This window comes from Podarcis tiliguerta, assembly GCF_965153285.1.
Source record: "Podarcis tiliguerta genome assembly, chromosome: 11".
In the NCBI taxonomy this organism is placed as follows: Eukaryota; Metazoa; Chordata; class Lepidosauria; order Squamata; family Lacertidae; genus Podarcis; species Podarcis tiliguerta.
Genome location: NC_139544.1, coordinates 12826433 through 12851410, shown reverse-complemented (window position 1 = coordinate 12851410; position 24978 = coordinate 12826433). Strand labels below are relative to the sequence as shown.

At 43.4% G+C, this 24978-nt stretch overlaps 1 protein-coding gene across 6 annotated transcripts in view; it reads right to left on the bottom strand.

Annotated features, from left to right (window-relative positions):
• Positions 1-13002, bottom strand: part of SYK (spleen associated tyrosine kinase) — a 37073-nt gene extending 24071 nt beyond the window's left edge. For 2 of the 6 annotated variants that reach the window (XR_014503062.1, XM_083404006.1), the window contains exon 1: positions 12243-13002. The gene's annotated coding sequence lies outside the window, so the exon portion shown is untranslated. Of the gene's footprint in view, positions 1-6859; positions 6963-12242 lie in introns of those variants that run through there. The other 4 variants (XR_014503063.1, XM_083404008.1, XM_083404009.1 and 1 more) reach the window with 3 other exon arrangements.
• Positions 13003-24978: the final 11976 nt, after the last annotated feature.

The following is a 24978-nucleotide window of genomic DNA, read 5'->3' as shown; positions in this document are numbered from 1 at the left end:
GTCAATCCAATGCCCTGAATGTTTATGTTCAGCATAAATGAGAGGAAAAATATTTAGTATGCCAACATAGCACTTTTCCAGATGGATTTTAACTTTTAGACAAGAGGAAGAATGCAGTTTTCTAAGACAGCTTAGATATGAATCAAGCTAATCTTTCACACAAAACATGAACTGAATAACACTCAAGTTGATACTTAACAACAAGTGTTGTTAATTAGGAAAAGTCAAATTATCTTCCAAATTTAGGTTCTCTCATCTCCACAAGAGAAGCAATGGAGAATATATATGAAGGACTTGCACAATAAAATTAAATATCCCAGAAATATCCCATTGTTTTACAACTTGTAAAAAATACAAAACTAGGGCAAGATTGGCAACGTGTTAGTCTGAGATGCCAAGACAGGGAAATGCCAGAGCCCCACTACAGATAAAGAAAGGCCCAAATCGCATGAGCCAGTGCACTGAAAAACTTCAGGCAGGGGCAGTACATCCCAGAACTTTGTGGGTTATCTGTGAGAGGTCTAGTACTGTGGCCCTACCTTATTTATGTACCCCTATGATGTTATAGACTATAATTATTGTGTAATGTTTTATTTCTGACTATCGGTCGAATAAAGAAATTGATTGATTGATCCCAGAACTTGATTCTGTCACCCGCCATATACATCAGTTTATGCTGCATTGCTGCTTACACCTCAGCCTCTGTACGGGAATGCATGGCTGAAGAGTCATTATGCTTGCTTAGTCTAGTAAAGAAAACAGAGGGATCACCCTTTTGCCTGGCATCCTATAGTCTTTTGGGGGCACAGAAGCTAAGGGGACAGACACAGAGCTTTAATGAAAGAGGAATAGCAAGAAAACAGAAGTCTTTTTTCAGTATACGTATGCATGTCACCTGCCACTAATTGCACATCCGTAATTTGCAGTCGCCCACAGCAGTAATGTACCCGAAAAGTCAGTTTGGTAGCATTCGCTTTATTTTTATGTTTATAAAGAAGTAAAGCAATAAATGAGAACATAAGAAGGGCATGCTGGATCAGGCGAATAGCCCATCTAGTCCAGCATCCTGGGCTGCATACAAACTATTATTATTGTTATTGTTATTGTTGTTATTGTTATTGTTATTATTTACTGCATTTATATACTGCTGTATATCCGGAGGTCTCAGGGCAGTTCACAGAACAAAATCAAAATATAAAACCACAAAATATATAATCAAAATAAAAAGAACAACCCAATAACGCCCTCCCCCCCAAAAAAACACATTTAAAAAGGGCATAGGAGTTCAATCAAATCAAACAAATGCCTGGTTAAAAAAGAACGTTTCTGCCTGGCGCCTAAAGGTGTATAATGAAGGTACCAGGTGAACTTCCCGGGGGGGGGGGGTGTTTCATTTAAAGCACATTTAAACCCAGGACTCTTCTCCCCCACAAGAATCCTGGAAATTGTGGTGCTAGTAATAGTAGCTCTGAAAGGAGGTAACACCAGATCCCGGGAGTCTTGGGAGAAGTTATGTGGCTCAAATGTATGGTTTGCATGCAACCCTGTTCTCACATTGGCTAGCAAAATGCCCAGCAGCAAGAGCTGAGAACAGTATTCTTCCCCAGTTGCTATTCCCAGCGACTGGAATTCAGAAACATACCGTCTCCAGCAGTGGAGATAGAAGAAAGGGACTGGCTCGTATCCATTGAATTTGTCTAATCTTTTAAAATCCATTCAAGTGGATGACCATCACTACCTCGTGGGAGTGAATTCCATGGTTTAACTACGTACTTCTGCCTATTCTGAATATTCCAACATTCAGCCTTACTGAATGCCTTGAAGTTAAAGTAATTTTTCAAAAGGTAAAAACTTTTCTCTATCCAATTTCTCCATACCATGCTTAATTCTACACATCTCTATCACGTTTGCTCTTACTTGCCGTTTCTCTAAACAAAAAGCCCCAATTGTTGTAACCTGTCCTCATAACGGAATTGCTCTACCCCTGTGATCTTTTTGGTTGCCTGCCCTTTTCTGAACCTTTCCCAGCTCTACGACGTCCTTTCTGAGTGAGGTGGCCAGAACTGTACACTGTATTCCAATTCAGGTTGCACCATAGATGTGTAACATTACTTCAGTGATGTTGGGCTGGAAGAGGTCACTACAAAGGAAGGACATACGCTTGCTGTGTCAAGTGAAAGTAACTCACTAGCAACACTCAGAAAATTATCCTCTTAGAGGTAGCTATGCAAAGACGCTTCTCACCCTGTCCAGATTACAGGTCGATAAATTTACATAAAAGTTAATGATAGATCTAGAAGCCACTGAACTTTTTACCAAATGTTTGAGCTGCAGCTCATAGGCAGGAATTATGCCAATCCAGTACATATCAGAGCAAAGTACAGATTGTGAGAAAATATGCCTTTAAAACAGGCAGAACTGAAACCTGTTTTTGTCTTCCCCTTTTTTCACTTTACCTCCCGTTAATCACAGGCAGAATGACCAGTGGTGAGGGCCAGTGAGGCCTGTGGTCCAAAACAACTGGAGGACATCAAACTTGGGAAGGCTGTGCTGTAGAAGAGTTGGAGAAGGCCTTCTGGTCACCTATTCCAATCCTCAGCTCAGCGTAGAAAATCCAGAGCTTAAGACATCCCCAAAAGATGTCTAAGTCTAGTCTCAGCTTTAAGACCTCCAGCACGGGCGAGCCCATCATTCCTCCAGCTAATTGATTTCATTACTGAGCTATTATTTCTGTGAAGATGCCTCTCCTAACATTCAGGCACAACTCTAACCCTCTCGTAACTTAAGCCCATTCAATCTAGTCATGCCCTTTGTCTTCTTCTGTGTCACTAAGAGCCAAAACTATTTGAAAACGTTCTCTCTTGCTCATACTTCACCTGCTTAGTCTTCTCTGGGCTAAACATACCCAACTTCTTCACTCTTTCCTCCTAGGATTTGTTTTACATATCACTCATTTCTTGCCCTCCTCTACCCCGGTTCTGCTTTATATTCTTAAAACTGCAGTGCACTCATTTTTGTAAGTCACTCTGAGATTCATTTTTCTGAGGGGAAGAGACTAATAAATATAACAGTAACAGTAACAATAGCAACAGCTTGATACAACACTTGAAGCTGACTATGCTGAATGCAAACAAAAAGTTATATTCAAGCCTTTATTGGCTTTAGTCTGCCTATGCTAATTATACTTTGGTCTTACAAGAATCACACTCTTTTTGTCAGTTTTTGAGAAACGCTTCCTGTGCTTCTCTGAAAATGTGTCCCCATGACCATACACATTTTTGCTCAAAGTGCTTCGCACCAGTCTAATACAATCACCATAACTCATAATAAAAATTAGATCTACAACATAAACACTAAGAATTAACTGCTAATTTGAAATATATCAAAAACTGAACACTTCATACAGAATGTCCCAGGTTCAATCCCCAGCTCTCCAGGTGGGATTCTGAATGCCCCCTGCCTGAAATCCTGAAGAGCTTCTGCCTGTCTACTCTGACAATAATCAGCCAGATGGACTGATGGTATGACTCAGTGTAAGGCAGCTCCCTATATCCCTCCAAAGCTTACCAACAGTTCCAATTAACAGTATACAATACCTTCACATTCCAAGGTAGCCACAAAGTTGGTGGCATTAGTGCCTAGTACCTGCCATAACATTTATATCTTGACCTTAATGTCCAGAAAGCCCCTTCGGAGTTTTTCTTGCAGCAACTTCCTTGTGAAAACTGTAGAGCAGGACAAGGCAGGTGGAAAGGCAAACACTGTTGTGGTTAAACAAACCTAGGCTAAGTTTTACCACACACGAAAAACTTAAAACAAATCCTTATTTCCTGATGAATAGCCTTTGGACTATAATGTAACTTAAATAAAAAACTATCTTTAGAAAGATTTTTCCTCCAAAAGCATTTTATTTTAAAAATCTGATTTAAATGAAAAAAAAGTCATATATATATAATTGATTTTTATCCACCCTGATATGCAGTATCAGCAGAGGTGTACCTAGGCTCCCTTCCACCCTTGACAAGGAGATGTATCAGCGCCCGTCCACCCATCTCCAGAAAAACAAACCATGATGTAATTCAGTCATCACAAATGACTTTTGAACTGGGCATTTAACAGCATTCTACTCAAAAGTAAATCCAACCAAGTTCAGTGGGGCTTACTCCTATGAAAGTAGGTACACAGGACTGCAGCCTAAATCTGGCAAGTCAGAGGAAGGAACTTCTGGCAATACCTCACTTGCCTTTTCATTACTTCGGTCAAGAAGCCAGCAGAAAGGCAATAACTTGGAGGTTGCACCCCAGTGCATCCTTTACTCAGAAGTAAGCCCTGCTTAACTCAATGGCCCTTGCTCTCTGGGGTAAACTTGCAGTGGTGCACATGCTGGAAATTGGTCAAGCCGGGAAACCAGGAAAAAGCGACTTGGCTATCGTAAATTAAGAGCCTCGCCTGATGTTTCTCAGTTACAACATCAGCTGAAAGGCTGATCTTAGGGCAAGCAAGGGGGATCAGAGGGTGGGGAGAAGCCCTCACAGGGACAGGTAAGGGAACCCTGCAGCTGCTGAGACAGCCCAAACCGGCATCCAGATTCCTCAGCTGAAGTTCCAAGAGAGGCACAATTTTTGCGCCTTCCTCCTGGCCTGCACCCTTGCAAAGACCAACCTTACCAACCCCTAAGTACTATTCAGAGCATTGCACACCCAAACTTTGGCCTTGTTCAGAACTTGGATGAATGCATGAGGCTCAAAGTAAGATTGCGTGTGCTCGGCCTTCATGTATTCAGTATAAGGTTTGAAACAGCCCCATGTGTACGACTGTAAAAGCAGCAGGCTCTTTCCGTGCAGTCGGGAAACCTGTGCACAGGAATGTTTTGCATGCACAGGTGCTCTTTTTAATCCTGTGCAATGAATGTATAGTCAAGCATACACAATCCCACTTCCACATCCTTGACTACTATCTGAAAGGGGTTCCTATCACTGGCACTCACTTCAAGATCTGTTGTATTTAAATTCTTTTTTACTGTAAGCTGCCCAGGGAATTGTAAATAAATAAAATGTCCTCCACTCAGTGAAGTGGCTTTAATTCTCAGATTTCCTCTGCTGCCATATAATCTCTTCAGCTGCTAGCACAGTTCATTGAACTTATTCTTTACAGTGTTTTGACAGGGTTCATACACTAGGAATGCAATAGGATGTGGGGCAATGATAGGAAAATCTGGCAAAAGTTGAGCAGAACTGTTAATACTATTCTGTGCAACCCCAATCTCTGAACAGCAAGAGACTCCAGGGGTTCCAATGTTTACTCAATTTCAATGTTGAATCAATTTCAAACAAAAAGTCTAGGTTGGACATTTCAAAGCTATTGCTCACTGTAGAGGCCTGAGCGGGGTTTCCTAGTTCCATCTTCCATGGTTACTGTTGATCATTCAGATCTTTGTGTATCTGTATCTGGGGGAAGGGCTAATACTACCAGTGAGGATAGGTTAAACATGCCTTCAGTCAAATTCAGAATCTCCTGTTTTAAAGTTTAAAACCCACAATATCAAGAGATCTGGTCACAGATCTCTTATGTCAGGTGTGTGGTCTGGTCCTCAGATCCATGGAGGAAAGTGTTTCCTCCTAGATGGAAAGCTGTAGGTTCTACAAACCAAAGGTAAACCATATTTATAGCAATGGAATTGAATGAAGTCATATTGACAGCAGTGGAGGTGAACTTTTAGCAGGGTTTACCTGCTAATAATTTTTGCTGGATTTGTGCCAGCTGTTCTGTTCCCCTGTCTTTCTGCTTTCAAACTGTACCTTTCCTGTCAATGCTAGTAGACAACCATGTGGAATATTATGTAGAAAGGTGCTGTATCTCCCTAACCCAAATCAATTATTAAATGAGACATCTCTGGTTGAGTACCAGCCACGTAACTATCAGATCTGTTCATCTGTGGATCTATAATGTAACATACCTGAAACTTGCTGTGCTATATTTCACTCATGCTTGTGTCTAGACCTCTAGGAAATTTTGTTTAGGGGAGTATTTTCTGTAGAGCCCTATAATACAGTGGACCCTCCAGATGCGAACTTAATTCGTCCCGGGGGTCTGTACTTACCCCGAAAAGTCCATATCCGGAGGTACCGATTCTGCACGCGTGTGGCATGATAGAGTGCTTCTGCGCATGCATGTGCAGCAAAACCCGGAAGTATACACTTCCAGGGTTGCTGCGTTCATAACTCGAAATTACTTTACCCAAAGGTAACATAACCCGAGGTACCACTGTATATAGTTAGCAATCCTACTAGAAAGTATGCTAAATACCTTTATTAAGGTTTGTAAATGCAGTGTTAAAAATGTTTATGTACTTACTGTTTTAAATTGTGTAATTTTATAATAAGTGTCTTCCTAGTACAATGTTAATTCTATCCCTTCCTTTCAACATTGTTCCCTTTATCTCTGGGATTCATGCCAGCTTAAACTAAATAGCTGTCTCATTATTTTTTTTCCTAAAGTGGCGTTGGATAAATTTTACAATACTTCTATCACAATGGAACAAAAGTCATTCTGTTTTGTAAAAAACACAAGTGAATACTAATTTTTTGCCAGTCTTTTTTTTTAACAATCAGTATTAAAGGTTCCCCTCCTCCTTTCTTTCTGCTGTTCCTGCCGTTGTTGTAATCTGTTACGTGCATTACGGCCACTCTTTATATTGCAACTTTTACAGATGGAGAAGTGAATCCTGTAACTGGCCCTTTCGGTTTTGAAAAGCAGATTACAATAAATACAAGAAAGCCCCTTAGAACAGAACTAGGCACCCCCTGCTGAAGTGACTATCTATCTATCTATCTATCTACTCTCCAATGATGTTATTTACCTGTTTATTATGCTTCTATCTCAAACTCCCTCTGGAAAGCTCAGAAGAGTTCACTCAGGTTTCCTGGTTAGTAACTTGTCCAGGTTCTGGCCAAGCTAAGACTGACTTGGGAGGGGCAAATAACCTCCGTTGTTAAATGCAGAATATTTGCTCCTCCCATCAGAAGTGTTCTAATTCTTGAGTTCAGTTTTTATTTTGACAAGGAATAAAATTATACTGTTTAAACATATTCACCATCATTCAACAAGAAAGATCTACATGCAGAAACAAGATTTCTGCACACTGATTTCTATCTTTTCGGATTGGAAATCATAAACAGGATAATGCACATATGCACTGTACTGTTCAGGTAAGACTTAATTGCTAGATGTCTCTCTTGGTGCAAACTGGGATTTACAACCCCATCTGGGACGTCTAGCTACATTCTATCTTTTATTCATTTGTTGAAGACCTTTATGTATCACTTAATTGTTCACATTTCATGGCAGTGTACATAAAAAAAATCTACAGAAAACAAACGCAGGACAAATACAGGATAATAAAACATTAAAGCTTTATCATAAAACCTGGTCTGCTGGAAGAAGACAGACTTCGACATGCACCTGAAGCTAGGAAGGAGTGTGCCTGTCTAATTTCAGCTGGGAGGGAGTGCCACAGGCTTGGACACAGCACACTGAATGCACATCTAGTAGTTATGAGCTGTGCCTCTGAATCATTGGGAACCACCAACAGAGATTCCTGCATAGATCTTGGTAATTGGGCCAGAATATAAAAGATCAGGCAGTCCTTAAGATCTACTGGACCCATATTGTGGAGGGCCTTGTAAATTAATACGAGAACTTTGAATCTGGCTACCAGTAATGCATGAGCAGCTAGTGCAAGCTTTTAAGCACTGCAGCTGTGTGCTGGCCATGGCCTGTCTCCATCAGCAGGCTAGCTGCTGCATTTTGCACCAGTTGTAGCTTCTGTACTGGGTGCAAGGGTAACCCTGTATAGAGCACATTGCAACCATCAAGTCCTAAGGTTTACTTATATATTTTATTATTGTATTTATAAAAAGCAGCCCAGTAATATCACCGTATTTTTCCGTGCATAAGACGAGGTTTTTTGCTATTAAAAAATGGGGGTCATCTTGTACATGGGACAGGGCATCTGGGGGAATTTTTAAAATATTTAAGCATATGCCTGGGATTTTGGCTTGGGCAGGCTGAGGCCGTCCCTCCTGAGACCACCCCACCTTTCTCTCTCCCCCCCCCCCCGGGCTGCATGCTGGCGACTGGCTCGCCTCCTGAAGCCACCACTGGCTCGACCACCGGATCGAGAGCAGCCGCCGCCGCCGAGAGCTGCTTCAGCTACCTTGCCTTGCCCTTCTTTCCTTTTCCCCCTCTCAAACTCCCACCCTGCTCCCAGCCCGCTCATCACCTTCCTCAGCTCAGTTTGCTCAACGGCATGGCCCCAATGCAGAGCGGCTGCTGCCTTCCTCCGGCTCTACCTTGGCTTCCTGCTTGGGAGCCTGCTTCCCCGCAACAGCAGCAGCAGCTGCCACCTAGGGGGAGCTTGTGGAGCCCCAGTCGCTGCCTTTCCTTCTGCACCACGGTGCACTGCATGCACCTCATGGTGGAAACTTTGAGGGCAATTGCCCCCCAAAAGATCAACAACTTGCCATCACCAATCATCCAGATTTTCACTTCTATTTTAAGGTTTCATTTTCTTAATTTGGGGCTAAAAAAATAGGGGTCGTCTTATACATGGGGGCATCTTATACATGGAAAAATATGGTATTCTATGGGTGGCTTACATGATACTATTAAAAACACAGTATCTTAAAACATCCCAAGTTCCAGAATAAAAGCTGCTAGCAAAGAGAAAAACAAAACCAGTAGTTCAGAACACTAAACAAACCGGTAGTTTGTAAAACAAAAGGACTGGAAAACTAAACCTGGTGCCCAAATGGCCTTGAAGAAAATACAGTAGTACCTCGGGTTACAGACGCTTCAGGTTACAGACTGTGCTAACCCAGAAATAGTACCTTGGGTTAAGAAATTTGCTTCAGGATGAGCACAGAAATTGTGCGGTGGTGGTGTGGTGGCAGCGGGAGGCCCCATTAGCTGAAGTGGTACCTCAGGTTAAGAACAGTTTCAGGTTAAGAACGGACCTCCAGAACGAATTAAGTTCTTAACCCAAGGTACCACTGTACTGTGGCCCTTCTGAAGGAGCACATTCTCCCTGGTACCACCTGTTTCACTTCATGGGTCCTCTGAAGAGGATCTTAAGGTCTGGATAAGTATATATGGGAGTAGATGATCTTTCAGATATCCTGGTCCCAGCCTGTTAAGCGCTTTAAATGTTAAAACCAAGACAATGAATTTGGTCCAGAAAGACTGGGAGCCTGTTTAGCTGTTAAAACACTGTTGTGATATGTTGAAATTGCCAGCTCCCAGTTAACCATTTTACAGCACTGATTTGAACCAATTGGACCAAGGCAGTTCCATGATGCTATATTTTAGTTGCATTAGACTAAATAATTGTAGGTCACTTTGAGTTTACATATTGTTTTTAAAAAGTGACCAATATGTCCAATAAATAAAAACATACAGAAATAAGGGCATGGCTGAATTAGATTGTTTATTTCTTCACACAAGAAGCACAAAGGAGTGGGGAGAGTCAGCCCTGTAAATATTTCCCCGTTTATCACACTGACTGCATGTAGCAGAAGTTGAAAGTTTCATAATGGAGTGTGGCTAACCCAAATGCACCTTCTAAAAATGATGCAGTTGATGTTTCACTTCAAGCAAACTTCTACAATGTAGAAACAAACATGATGTTCCTTTGCCCCAGTAGTGAAACCTGAATTCTGTTTTGCATTCAACAGTCTTAACCAAATTAAAGTCTGCACAAGAGTGTCACAAAAGACAGGGTTGGGTCCCCCCCCATGTCCAGCTCCCCTTCCCTTTCCCCCCAAACTTTACCATACTGTTATTAAAATAAAAATATTCATGCTTCTTTCAAAACGAATAAACTGCAATATTGTTGAGACCGAAACCAAGTGAAGAAATTATGAAATCCTTCCAAGCATTTAGTTTTGTTTTTTTTGCTCAGATTTTGCTATAGGGAACTACAAGGAGGAACAACCAAAAAAGGAATGACCACAGACTTGCACAGAGAAGCAGGAATGGCTGCAAGAGGCGTTTTTTTTTGCTTTGTTTTTTGTAGAATGTGTCCTTATTGCTTTTATTTATTTACTTATTGAATTTACATACCACCCTATACCCGGAGGTCTCAGGGCAGTTCACAGAACAAAATAAAAATATAAAACTACAATACATATAATCAAAATAACAACCCAATAACACTCCCCCCAAAGAACATTTTAAAGGGGCATAGGATGTAAATCGGATCAACCAAAGGCCTGGTTAATAAGGAAAGAGGCGGTTCTTGAGGTATTGTGGTCCTGAGCAGTTTAAGGCCTTATAGGTCAAAACCAGCACTTTGAATCGGGCTCAGAAACTAAATGGTATCCAGCGCAGTCGGACCAGGATCGGTGTAATATGCTCAAACCGTCTTGCTCCAGTGAGCAACCTGGCAGCTGAATTCCGCAGTTTCTGAACTGTCTTCAGAGGCAGTCCTTTGCAGTAATCTGACCTTGAGGTTACCAGAGCATGGTCAACAGTAGTTAGGCTATCCCTGTCCAGATAGGGGCTACCGATCGGAAGGTTGGCGGTTCAAATCCCCATGATGGGGTGAGTTCCCGTTGCTCTGTCCCAGCTCCTGCCAACCTAGCATGCCAGTGCAAGTAGATAAACAGGTACTGCTGCGGCGGGAAGGTAAAATACGTTTCTGTGCGCTCTGGTTTCCGTCACAGTGTCCCGTTGCACCAGAAGTGGTTTAGTCATGCTGTCCACATGACCTGGAAAGCTGTCTGTGGACAAATGCCGCTGAAGCGAGATGACCCCTGCAACCCCATGGTCACCTCTTACTGTATTTTACTGTTCAGCGGTCCTTTACCTTTTTTCACCCAGGTCCAATGTAATGCTGAGGTGCCAAATAACCCTGCTATTCATGCACTGCCCCTTGTGGCTTTCTTTCTGGCCCGATTAATGCCTGCTGGGTATGGACTCTTGCGTCCAGGGGTCCTTTGCCTTTTTACCAGTATGTTTCTGAGCACAATTCAAAGTGTTGGTGCTGACCTTTCAAGCCCTAAATGGCCTCGGCCCAGTATACCTGAAGCAGCGTCTCTACCCCCTTCGTTCAGCCCAGACTCTGAGGTCCAGCTACAAGGGCCTTCTGGCGGTTCCTTCGCTGTGAGAAGCGAGGTTACAGGGAACCAGGCAGAGGGCCTTCTTGGTAGTGGCACCAGTCCTGTGGAACGCCCTCCCATCATATGTCAAGGAGATAAACAACTATCTGACTTTTAGAAGACATCTGAAGGCAGCCCTGTTTAGGGAAGTTTTTAGTGTTTGATGTTTGATTGTGTTTTTAATATTCTGATGGGCAGAGTACCGGGGGAAACCCAGCCAGATGGGCAGAGTATAAATAAATAAATATTATTACTTTTACTTATGGTGGCGGGGGGGGGGGGGAGATGTACCACTTTGCTCTTGCCCCCCTTCCCCCCACCCAGCTCTTTCCCACGTGAATTTCTTCAGCTGAGCGACCCCCTCAGACAGGGCCGGATTGAGGTTGATGAGGCCCTAAAGCTACTGAAGGTAATGGGGCCCTTTATACGTCCAGCTGTCCTTTGTCAACAACAAATTGTCGTTTTGTGTGTGTGTTGAATATATGGTGATTTATGGACCTCATAGGTATCTAAAGCTATTTGCACATGCAGAATGTAGGCACCCTATACTGTGGTACCTCGGGTTACATACGCTTCAGGTTACAGACTCCGCTAACCCAGAAATAGTGCTTCAGGCTAAGAACTCTGCTTCAGGATGAGGACAGAAATCGTGCCCCAGCGGTGCGGCGGCAGCGGGAGGCCCCATTAGCTAAAGTGGTGCTTCAGGTTAAGAACAGTTTCAGGTTAAGAACGGACCTCTAGAACGAATTAAGTTCTTAACCTGAGGTACCACTATATCTAGAAATGAGCAAACCATTGATGTTCTAGGCTAGGAGGCAGGGCCCATTCCTTACATCACAGGAGCCTACACAACACAAAACACTGCTGCTGTGTGTAGGTTTTATTTTATTTGTTTTTTATCTTATATTTTGGAAATGTACATCCAAGGTCTTTCCCCTTTTATTGGGGGCCCTTGGCCTAAGCTATAGCTAGTTTAGCTTATACGTAAACCCGGCTCTGCCCTCAGGCCCCAAGCCGCGGCTCCCTTCGTTGCCATACCCTTCCCCCCGTCCCTCCTTCAACTGAGGGAGAAGAAGCGTCTCTTACCTGAGGGGAATGGGCGGGAAAACTGACGTGACGTCCCTGTCTCTCCTCAGGAGCCGCGGCCTTCCCAGGCCGGAGGGTAGGGGTGAGAGGATAGAAGAGACCGGGGGCTTGGAGACCGGCCGCCGGCCACCTGCCTGGGCTAGGCTCGATGCCGAGGCGCCGCCGCCGCCGCCCCGCAAGCCGTCGAGCCTTCTTCTCCGCTTGTCGCGCCCTTTCCGCCAAGCAGCAGCCCGAGTGTCCGCGGCGAAGAAGGCCGGCCTGGGCTCGGCGGTCTCTCGCGGGCCACGCCTGCCGGGCCCCGCCGAAGGAGCCCCGGGTCCGTTCAGGATGACTGGAGCGCCCGCTTCCTCATTTTCGAGTTTCCTCAGCGGCTGGGTTTCGGCAGAGCGGCACTTCCTCGTCGGCGCCAAGGCCAGCTGCCTTCATTTGCTTAAGAGCGGTTTAACGGGGGGGGGGGCGGGGGTGTTTTTGGGCTTTCGGTACCCCGAGTGGGACGGAGGCGCTGGGGAAGATGGGGCCCGACCCGGTTGCCGCTTCCCCGGCGCCTCTGCGCTCGGCAGGAATCTCCCCTTCCCTGCCCTCGCTTTTATTTCCATGCCAAGGAAAAGCGCAGGCTCTGCTTTTTCTGCGCACGCCGCAGCGATTGGCTCCTGCCTGGCAGCGGGGGTTGGGCTAGATGACCCCTGGGGTCCCCTTCCTAACTGTATGATTCTATGATTTCTCCAGAAATCTGGTGCTTCTTAACGTTGAAGTCATGGGGTGAGGTGAGGTGCTCAGCTGCACCCCTCCTAAACCAAGTGAATAAATAAAAATACTGAACTGAAAGTAGATACATATTTTAAAAATATTTATGCTTTTCAAATTCATACATTTCACTAATTTTACAATTTTATTTTCCTTCGTTAAAATAACAGGCGATTCCCCAAAGCCATTCCCCCTACTTCCTGCTACACAAAATAATTCTGTAAGGAAACAGGGTGGATTGCCCTGCCATTTTCATGGATCGCTCCAGAAAAATATATGGGCTTCCCCAAGGCTGGGCAGATCTCAACATGAGGAGGCACTGTATTTATCTGGTATTGTGTCTTCTAGTAAATGTTGGAAGTCTTTTATAAAAATGATGGCACTGCAGGATGGCCAGAGCAAGTAGGTAAAATCAGCACATCGCCTGGCCAAGGGAACGGGGAATAGTAAAATATAACAAAACATCTAATCTTACAATCATTTTAACATTTAAACGGACTCCCTTCCCCGTCTTTCTGCAGTTCCTTGAATTCATTTTGTTCATATGCAGCCTGTAGAACATTCTCCTTCTGGTGATAGTATATGCCCTGGAGCATACCAGGAGAGTTCTGGGGGAAAAATGTGTTTTTTTCCAAAAGGGATGTCTGTCAGTTAGACTGGGCATGTCTAAGCCCTTTGGTGGGCCAAAAGCAGCACTTGTGCATGTGATCCAGCATGCCTGTAACATGTGATGCCTGTAACATGTGAACATCCTTGGGTCTTACTTGCTTGGATGCCTGTATCTGAATGGAGGAAGTAGGCATATGAGTTGGAAGTATATACATATGCAGTTGCTCCCAACAATACTGGGATGCGGGTGGCGCTGTGGTCTAAACCACAGAGCCTAGGGCTTGCTGATCAGAAGGTTGGCAGTTCGAATCCCCGCAACGGAGTGACTTCCCGTTGCTCAGTCCCTGCTCCTGCCAACCTAGCAGTTCGAAAGTACATCAAGGTGCAAGTAGATAAATAGGTAAGGAAGGTAAACAGTGTTTCCGTGCACTGCTATGGTTTGCCAGAAGCGGTTTAGTCATGCTGGCCACATGACCCAGAAGCTGTACGCCGGCTCCCTTGGCCAGTAAAGCGAGATGAACCTCAGAGTCATCCACGACTGGACCTTATGGTCAGGGGTCCCTTTACCTTTACATATGCAGTTGCTCCTGACAATACTGGGTTGACCTATCACACTGTGAGACCACCTCACACTCCTCATGTTGTTGGACTCAGCACTTGCCATCAGTCCCAGCCAGTCACGGATGATGGGAGTTAGAGTTGTACATCCCTGATCTAGAAATTAGGAGACCCCCCCCCTTTGGACGAGTATATTAGATTGTAGTTAAAATGTGCCTGCCAAAGCATTATATCTTCATGAGTGGCCTCATCCATTCTGCTATCTATGTGGCAGCTTCCTTTGCCTGCATGATAGATAACTGAGGACAGCACAACCTTTCAGATGTTCAAGGAAGTAATTGGGGGGGGGGGGCACTGTATTGTTAATTTGGCAATTGTCCTTGCATTTATATGTGCTTTCTAGCTAACCTCAGCCACAACAGCAAAGTACATTGCTCCATGCTTCAGCTACTCTTGGAAATTAAGTTTAAGTACGTTTGCTACCCCAGCTGCAGCGATTTCCCACAATGCCAGGGTATTCCCAGCCACTCCTTCTTTGCAAAGGTGTGAGTGAGGGAAAAGGTGGATTAGGTTGTGCAAGAACTAAGGACCTGCCTTTTCCAAATTTCCCAATAGGCAGAATTCCCATCCAGCAGGTTGAGCTGCTTTCTTTCTCCCTTGGATATTGTGTAATAATTAGTAATTTGAAAAGTTAAGAGTGCCACAAGCAGGATAAATCTACAGTGCTGGAAATGAACTGTTTGGGATGAAGAGACAGAGGCTGTATCCCTATGGGGGTATTATCTTATACAATGAGTAGCTCAGATCTGTTTTTTCCATGTGCACACAGGTGTAAGTATGTTCACAGATGATTGTTTTAAATGTTCTGCATCTGAATTGTAAGCCAATATTTCCCATATACCCTAGTGGGTGGTTCTTGATGGGATGTATCTATGTGGCATATGCATGTCCCATACATTCAATTACATACCTACCCTCCATTACCATTAAAAAAACAACAGGCATGCATTCAGGTATTTCTTTGCCAATGTGTACACACTTTCACATCCCCAGGAATTGTGCAAGAGCAGGGTTGTGGGGTGAGGGCAATGCATGCATACTGGAGCTGTTGATTCCTGGTCATTTAAAAAATAAAAATTATGGAGGTTTTGCACAAACCTGCTGTTCACATTTACATTAAACTATTGTGTGAACAACCCCTAAATTAATGAAATGCTCATTATGTCTGGAAACAGTTGTCTCCAGCTATTAAAACAGTTTTGACATTGAGGCTATATTATTTAATTGCTACATAAATGTATTTCTGAAATGCATTCCCTCTCTAGTTCTTCAAAGACCCTGAAAGGTATGTTTGCCTATTTCTCTGCTATGCAGAGATTTCATTGACAGCCCACAAACAGATGTTTCCCTTCTGTACTTCTGAGCTAATTCTGAGACCTCACCCTGCTTAGCATGAGTAATTTGGGTGATGCCCTTCAGTGTGCACACAGTGTTAAATTTACTGCCATCTGCCATCATACCATCCTCTTATTGAAATGTTTGTGCTCCCTCAAGTCATGCAGTCTTAACTCAAGTCAAGACACAGCCTTGCTAAACAGGAGCTCCTTTGGTATAATTATATAGAATCGGAGCTGAAAAGGATGCATTCGGTCAGACTTTAAAAAAAATTAAGAATTTTTTTCTGTGACAAACTGCCCACACAGAGGGGGCTAGGCAGTGGTAAGATCAGTCAGGCCTTGCTGTTGCCATATCAGAAAATAAGCAAGCATTATAAAACGTGTGCAAATAACAAAATACACGTTTTTACAAATTTTGTGCAGATAACATCTATTTTGCATGCAGAATGATATTGCTTGAGGTAACTTGTTTTGGGGCACGTTAAGAATAGCCCTGACCACAGAATGTAATTCTACCATAAAATATGGCAAAATGTAATTGCTGAAAAGTAGAAAAGACTTGCAGAATCATAAGTTCATTATTTATTATTTTCTCTCAGTGTATCATGCCACCCATGGCTGCTTTGCATTATATGAAGCGTTCTGCAGCTCACCTGTGTCCTTCAAATCTAAAACGGGGCAGGGCAAAATATTCTAGTAAAGCAGAACAGGGAATTTCCCTAAAAATATGATCAGCATTGGTAGTAATAGCAGGGTGGAAACTCTTGATGTCTAAATGACAGGTGTCTTATTTTGTTTATAACTGTAGCACTTTAAAAAGTTCCCCAAAAAAGCACCTGTTCAGTTTGAAATGGGCAGGATAATTTTAGATTTTCAACAATATCACATCTGGGATTATTAAAATACTTGAGAGATTTGGGGAGATGGTTAAATGGAGAACAATAGGGGACTGTGGGGAGGGCACAGGGTGCTTGGCTGGAGAAAATGAAGGCTGGAGATGACAACATTCAGCTCCCACTAGTGTTTTCTCAGGATACTGTGGGCATAATTTCAAATATATATATTTCAGCTGCAGTGCTCTTTGCATGGGATTGTCTGTGCACATTGCTCTAAAGTTCCTCTGGTGCAGAATACAGTTTCCTGGTTCATAGTTAGAACAGGAAGGTGAAGCACATAATGCCAATGCCTATATCTGATACTGTGGGACGCGGGTGGCGCTGCGGGTTAAAGCCTCAGCACCTAGGGCTTGCCGATCGAAAGGTCGGCGGTTTGAATCCCCGCGGCGGGGTGCGCTCCCATTGTTCGGTCCCAGCGTCTGCCAACCTAGCAGTTCGAAAGCACTCCTGGGTGCAAGTAGATAAATAGGGACCGCTTACTAGCGGGAAGGTAAACGGCGTTTCCGTGTGCGGCTCTGGCTCGTCAGAGCAGCGTTCTCACGCTGGCCACGTGACCTGGAAGTGTCTCCGGACAGCGCTGGCCCCCGGCCTCTTGAGTGAGATGGGCGCACAACCCTAGAGTCTGTCAAGACTGGCACGTACGGGCAGGGGTACCTTTACCTTTATATCTGATACTGAACTGGTTTATTATTTTGGGACATATTTCAAATTGCTAGTCATGATCAGTATACATTCCTAAATGGGTTGAGCACAGCCTAGCTTTGGAAATACCTTTGTCCAAATGAACTCCACAATTCCTTGAGATCTTCAGGGGACTGTGCATCAGATTCAAGATTCTGCATATGCATCATATGGTTAGAACATATATGAGTTTTCTTCATTTCTCAAATATAGAGAAAACGAGAGCAGTAATGTGCATGCTGGAGAAAACATCGAGAACACCTGTATTGTTATCAGACATTATACTGCTTAAAAGGGCTGGTGATGAGAACGGAAACTGCAAGACTACAGAGTGTCCAGCTAGCTTAACCACATGTGAATAATATCTCCTGCTGTGGGCTTGCATCCTCCCTACCCTGAGCCTAAGTGGTTACAGACAAAGATGCTGTCGTGCTATTTTTTCCCCTAATTAAGTGATGGCTAAAATTGCATGCACAGTACAAATGAAAATTAAAACGCTGAAATGCACAGGTTACGGACATTCTGGCAACTATCCCTGACACAGTTTGCAATATTCTGATAAATGTCTATTAGTGTTAGATAAAAACAACAAAGAATCTCTGGTGAGATCTTGGAAGCCGACAAATGTATGATGGCACAAACTTTCATGGAGTACAGGCCACTCTATCAGATATGTGAAGTGTTATTCTGTGCCATGGAAATATAGACACATCATGGGGGAATTATTTATTCTGCGAACCACCCTGAGACCTGTGGGTATGGGGTGGTATATAAATTCAAAAAATAAAAATTCAATCAATAGACTAGGAGGACACAAAGAGATGAAACACAGAAAGTTCTGAGAGTGGTATTTATATAAACAGTGGCCGTTTTATTTTTTTTAAAAAAATCCTTGGGAAATCCTAGTCTAGATTATTTTGTGTTCAGACCTGCAGTCTTGCTATGTTTATATTCAAAAGTCCCCTACCAAATTTCAGTAGCAAGAGGAGTGTGGCTTCTGTGTTATGTTAACTGAGTGTGCTGGTTGCCTGTTCATTTCTATGCTCAATACAGTTTGCTGGTTTTTTACCTAATTGGCTTAGCACTTGAGTTGCCAAAGTATTGCCTTCTTTAGTATTTTCCCAAATTCCACACCAGATGCCCTCGCCAACTAAAGTTTGATGGTCATTATTTTTTCTTGACCCTCTCCCGCCATTGCTTCTGTTCTGTTCTTCTGCTATATATTTTGCTGTCTTACTGGTTTTCTTCAAATCTCTGCATGTCATCTTTTATAGGGTTTGGATAGCTTTTCTGCTCTGAGTTTACTTCGAGATCAAATCAATAATAAAACCGTGGTCATTTCGTGCCACGTCCAAATTCTCCCTCTACTACCCTTCACCATGCAGCTTTCTGAATACTCATTCATTCCACCAGCAGGATGCCTGTATTTTTATCATCTCACTCATCATTCAAAGATAGATCTGCCAGCAGGCCTTTTCCCTTGAGATGAGGGAGGCTATTGGGGATGTGTACTAAGTTAACTGGTCAGTTCAGATTCTGAGGGTTCATAACTGTGGGGCACAAATGGGTTTGTGCAGTTTAAAGCTGCATCGTAAATTGGCGGTACGTCACTCTGTATTATATTCAGTCATGCAGATATCCTGAGGCTTTCAGACAAGCCAAGCGGAGAGCACGTTAAATACCACTTCTCTGGACTGGGCAGGCTAGATGAAAAGGGATTTGTGAAACTGGAGGTAAAGGAGAAGTTGAAAATCAGGACTGTGAGAATAAGATGCATGCAACATGAAATAGCAACATTTTCTTGCAATTCTCCTTCACTGAAGGCACAAGGGATTTTTGTGGCCAGGAGTGCTTTTCAGCAGCTCCAGCTAGTACTCCACTCCTGGACCGTGACAGCCTGACCACAGTGGTCCATGCATTGCTAACCTCAAGTCTTCATTACCTTAATGAGATTGCATCTGATCTGGATGCTGAAATTAGTGCAGAATACAGAGGCCAGACTGTTCACAGGAGCAGATTCCTAGCAACATGATGCTCTGATGCTGAGAGCTGCACTGGTTGCTGATTTGCTATTGGGTCAGGTTCAAAGAATTTGCAGTAATTCATAAGCCATAAGCAATTGAGGTTCAACACTAGGGGCCACCTGGTTCCTTATGCTCCACCTTGGTCACCGAGATCCTCTGAAGGGGTCCTTCTGGTGGTCCTCCACACCCCTTAAGGCTAGCTTGACCTTCAATAGGAAGCAAGCTTTTAGTCTAGCAGGCCCTGCTCTGTGCAACTCTCTACCAGAAACCACCCCTTCTTTCTTTCAGACATCTTTAAAAAACATTTTGTTTAGGTAGACCTTTACAACATGATTTTGCTTTCTTTTAACCAGTCAGCATTTATTATTTTTGTGTGGAGGTTTTTTTTTAATGTTTTTATGGATCTTTTGTTGATTGTATCCTTACATGTTGTACTATGCCTTGCCAAATTTTTTTAATGAAAGTTGCAAATAAATAAATAAGTATGAATAAAAGACTGTGTGCTCAGGTTTCTTAGATCCAGCATGTCTTTTTCCAGCAACTGAGACAGACGGTGGTTTGCATCTGCTTGTGAAGGGAAGAGTCCTCTGCTGGCCACAGGTTTGTTGTGAAGACAATATGAGATCATGTCCACTGCAGTGAAGCCCTTGGATGCAGGCCATTATAAAATAAAATAATAAAATAAAATAAAATAAACAATATATAGCGCTGAAAGTAAACTCTGAAGTGCTCCCAAGGAAGCTCTTCAAACTAATTGGGCAATGTGAGATCCAGTGTTACTAGATGCTCAGTAGTAGCTGCCATTGTCAGGAAACAGAATGCCGTTAGCTTGGTCATGGGTGTAAGTCCCTGCGGCAGTTCTTACATTTCTTGAATAAGGATGGAGCTGGTGGTCTACTGCTGCAGCTAAGCATAGATATCAAATAATAAATAAAGGCTACATTTTTTCAAGAGAGGAGGGAGCTGATAATAAGCCAAAGGATTTGTGTGACATTGCCATCTTCAGAGATCAAGCTAGTAAGATGGCATCTCATATTTTTGCTTAGCTTATGCAAAAAATAAATATTTTTGCATTGCTCAGAAGGAAAGCTCTTCCTTCTTCACTGGCAACTTGTAAGTAGCATTCATGCTAGGTTTCTGAGCACTGTATTGACACCACCCTCATTTACAGTAAGTAAAGTGCCGCATAACTTCCCTTTTCCTCTGCATGCATTGCTCTGAATTGGGCCTCTTAATTAGCAAACTGTAAGTAGCAACAGGTTTGATGTTTGATGGTGGCTTTGCTGTACAAATGCACTAGTATTTCTGCACATCACACTATATTTTTAGCCAATGTGAAAATTGGAAACCACTGGATAAAAATGTTGTGCCTTATAGCAGTGGTTTTCAACCTTTCTGAGTCCACAGCTCCCTTGACCAACCACACTGGGTGCTTTCAGCTTGGTGCTTTCATAAACTTGTGCACATCGCATTTGCTTGCTTGGGTTCTTAAGGCTTCTTGATTCTCTACTGCAACTACCACTGCTCAAAATTATCCAATGTGAAGTTCTCCTGATATTGCAATGAAGTTCCCAGCCAAGAAAAGGGTACACAAATGCATATAAATGCAACTTGAAAAGGTGGAGACAGTGTCAGTGCCTGGATGAAAACTGATTATATAGACCCATTTCAATCTGCCTTCAGACCACATTTTGAGACTGAAATACAGTGTTTGGTCAGTCACATTTGTTGGGAAAGGGAGTGCTCCACGGTTTTTGATAATACTGACCATGTTACCCTCTTGGGCTGTCTGAAGGTGTTGGGATTTGGCTTTTCTGCGGTTCCACTCCTCTCTCCAAGTATGGTTTCACCAAAAATGTGTGCCTGCCCATGTTATTTAACATCTCCATGAAGCTGCCAAGAGTGGATTTTTAGTGAGGAGGGCACAAGGAGAAGGGGACAGCAGAGGACGAGATGGTTGGAGAGTGTTCTCGAAGCTACCAGCATGAGTTTGACCAAACTGCGGGAGGCAGTGGAAGACAGGAGTGCCTGGCGTGCTCTGGTCCACGGGGTCACGAAGAGTCGGACATGACTAAATGACTAAACAACAACAACAATACCAGTATGCAGATGACACTGTGCTCTATTTCTCTGTTCCATTGTTTCCAGGAAGTACTGGAAGTCAAGAAAGGCTGGATGTGCTCTGACTGGGTTATTTCCATGTATGGGGCTTGGCAGAATCAATGGGGTTGCATTTTCCTCAATGGAACAAGTGTGTAGTTTGTGGGGTGCTTCTGGAATCAGCCTTGTCACTCAAGGTTGACCTCTGTGGACATGAGCACCTGTGTCCAGCTTTGGCTGGTGTGCCAACTACAGCCATATTGTGGTAGGGATAGCCTGGCCAGATTTAGTCATGCTCTAGTAACCTCCAATCTGGATTGCTGTAATGTGCTCTACATGGTGGATGTCCTTGAAGGGATGCAGGCGGCGCTGTGGTCTAAACCATGGAGCCTCTTGGGCTTGCCGATTGGAAGGTCCCATTGCTCTGTCCCAGCTCCTGCCAACCTAGCAGTTTGAAAGCATGCCAATGCAAGTAGATAAATAGGTATCACTGTTGCGGGAAGGTAAACGGAATTTCCATGTGCTCTGGCTTCCATCACGGTGTCCCGTTGCACCAGAAGCGGTTTAGTCGTGCTGGCCACATGACTCAGAAAGCTGTCTGTGGACAAACGCCGGCTCCCTCAGCCTGAAAGCGAGATGTGTGCCGCAACCCCATAGCCGCTTTTGACTGGACTGAACTGTTCAGGGGTCCTTTTCCTTTACCTTACCTTGAAGACTTTCTGGGAAGTGCAACTAGTTGTCCTGAGCACACCCAGCAGAAGGAGGTCAAACAAATGGTATTTTAATTCTGTATTGACAAAGCATGTACTTACAGGAGCTCCTAAGGGGCACAGTGTTGGGATGTGAATAGATGCTAGGAGAGGATATATTTGTTAGATATTATCCTTCCTTCCTCCTCCACGTTTGTGAGTTCGGCAGAGTACCACCCCCTTGCAACTTAAAAGGTAAGCTTAGATAGGCTGGTTTTAGCCTTTTAGTATAAATAATCCAGGATGCTTCAAGGCAGACTGGATTCGCTTGGTATTTCCCTCTTTTCTCCCCCTTAAAACAATAATCACACAAACAGTCTTGTAGAAGGTAAAAATAACATTTACTCACTAAGAATGCTTTCGGTTGCTGCTCCAAAACTGAGGACGATAACATGGTGAACTGTAAAGATCCAATTGTCAATGAAATATAGAAACTCAGTGCTTTTTAAAATAACAATAATAATAATGTTTAGGGGTACTCTCATTTTGACTCAAGAAAATCACAATTTTATAGTTCAAATTGGGAAAAATAAATACACTAAATGGACAAAAATACAAAAATTCACAAAATGTTTAGAGGTATGCGTACCCCTGCCTCCCCCCAGAAAAAAGCACTGTAGAAACTCATGTGTTTTAGTTTGTATTTTAGCATATATATGTGTGTATAATTTGGCTAACACAGTATTTTAATGGTGTATCTATGCGCATTCTGTATAGTATATATGCCCACCCCCACCCCCGTCTCTACCACAAACTCCTTGGAGTTCTACCAGTCCCTGGTGGAATATGCACACATATAAAAAAAGTTGTGAAAATGCTTTCTTAAAAAAAAGTTTTGAAAAAAATCATATTGAATTTGCCATAGCTCACCATCGCCATCTAGTGTCACATGTGTATAATGCACTTTTACAACACACTTAAAGCGTTTTATTTGCAACCGTATATTTGATTCCTCTGACACTACTGCAAAAGACTGTGACAAGAATGCTGGTAAGGGCAGGAGGCCATGAACATATTAAAACATGTTAAAAGCATATTGAAGCAGCTGCATGGGGTAGCAGTTGTTTTCTGGGCAAGTATAAGGTATGTGATGGAGAGGGGGGCAGGCAAGAGCCTTTTCAGAGATGTGTCCTCATATATGGCACTCCTTCCCTGCCAAGTCCCCTCTCTCTCTAGTTGTCTCTTCATTAGGGAACATCTTTTTCAGCAGCTTCTTGGAGTAGAGACAGTTGATTGCAGCTGCTGTTTGTAATTGATCTTTAAGTGATTTCCTATGTGTTTCAAAGGGATTGCATGATTTACCGGTATTTATTTTTTTAAAAATCTATTTCCTTGCTGTAAACCACCCTGCGGCTTGAGCAAAGGGCGGTATCAAAATCATCTGAATAAATACAGAGATAGGTGATAGATACATATTTCAGTGTGGGTTCTGCACAAGGCAAGTATTCAGTATTTCCCAGGTGGGAAATGTACCGTTAACTGTTATAATTGCTAGACATTGGCGTTTTAATGTATTCTCTGGATTCTGTAGAGAGGGTAGTGAAAATTCTGTGTTGGATTGTTTCCTTTTTCCAGCAGATGGCACAATGCATTGCAGGAACTCAGATTAGTGGCATGGTTACAATTGTATTTCACTGGTGGTTTCCAAAAGAGCAGATCTGCCTTCTCAGTCATTCTCTGCAGTACGTATTAAACACTATTTTGTAATAGCAGCCTGCGAAGCTGAAAAACCAGAGTTGTCTTATACAGTTCCTCATAGAAGAAGGCAATCTTACATTAACAAATAGGCTATACAGTTGCAGTGAGTGGCATGCAGTCACACTCAAAGCTTTAGAATTATTAACCAGTGGGCTGCCATGGGGGACTTTGGATAAGACCCAGACAGAGCTGGTTCAAACTTGATATGGCATGATCTGAATCCTGAACCTGCTTACAAAACAAGTTCCAGCATCTGGATCACACCTACATGGTCACCCCCAGCCTGGGAGATCTGGACTTTAGCATGCTGCTTTTGTTACAGTTACTTAGGAATATAACTAACTGGAGAGCTTTTTGCAAGACATATGATAAAGATCTGGCAGCCTCTGTTAGCACAGCAGGCGCTGATCTAAGCCCACGCAACCCTTCCCATGGTCACCGACACATAAGCTTATATCCCTTTGTGTAGGATATTAATGAGTCTGCCTTATTTTAGCTATGGTGATGATGTTATCTGACACTTCCCCATAACATCCCGGAGCAGATTGCATAATGCTAAAAAACAACAACCCAACTACATCACATCAATTTAACACTGCATGGTTTCAATCCCTAACATGAACTCCCTTTACCCACACTGGGTTTTGGAGAGGCTATATCAGATAGTCGTTTATCGTACCGTAATTTGCAAAATAAGATTATAACTTAAAAAACAGGAAAAGAGGGTGGGTCCTAAAATATTGCTACTGGCCACCCCAATCGCTGCCAGGCCACGCACAGGGTTCCAGAGGTCTTGGCCCTCAGCCAGGGTCTGGGCTGCTTTGGAGAATTGAAGACGCAGTGGACGCTGTCGTAGCTTTAAGAAATAAGTTTTATTCACATATTTACACCTGCATTTAGATGGAGGGAATCCAGATTCGACAGCACAGCCATCCGAAGAGGAGCTTGTACATCACAGCAGTGCAGCACTGGAGTCAAAGCATCTCTTTCTGCCGGCCAGCCAGGCCCAAACTCTCTCTGTGACATCATGCCCAGTTGCCCTGGCAACCTCTCAAACCCCCAGTCTCTGTTCATACTTCTGGGCAAGGGGAGAGGACAGTTCTCTTGCATTGCCAATGGCTCTCAGTAGCCCTGTATTGTTTCTTAATGGCCCTAGCTTGGCCTGTTCGTTTTTGCGGAGGCTACTCCAGGAACTCCTCTGCAGCTTGTATATCCTAAATAATCAAAATCTGTCCATTTATTAATTTCTAGGGTTGGGGTGCTGGTCCCCCTCCAAAAGA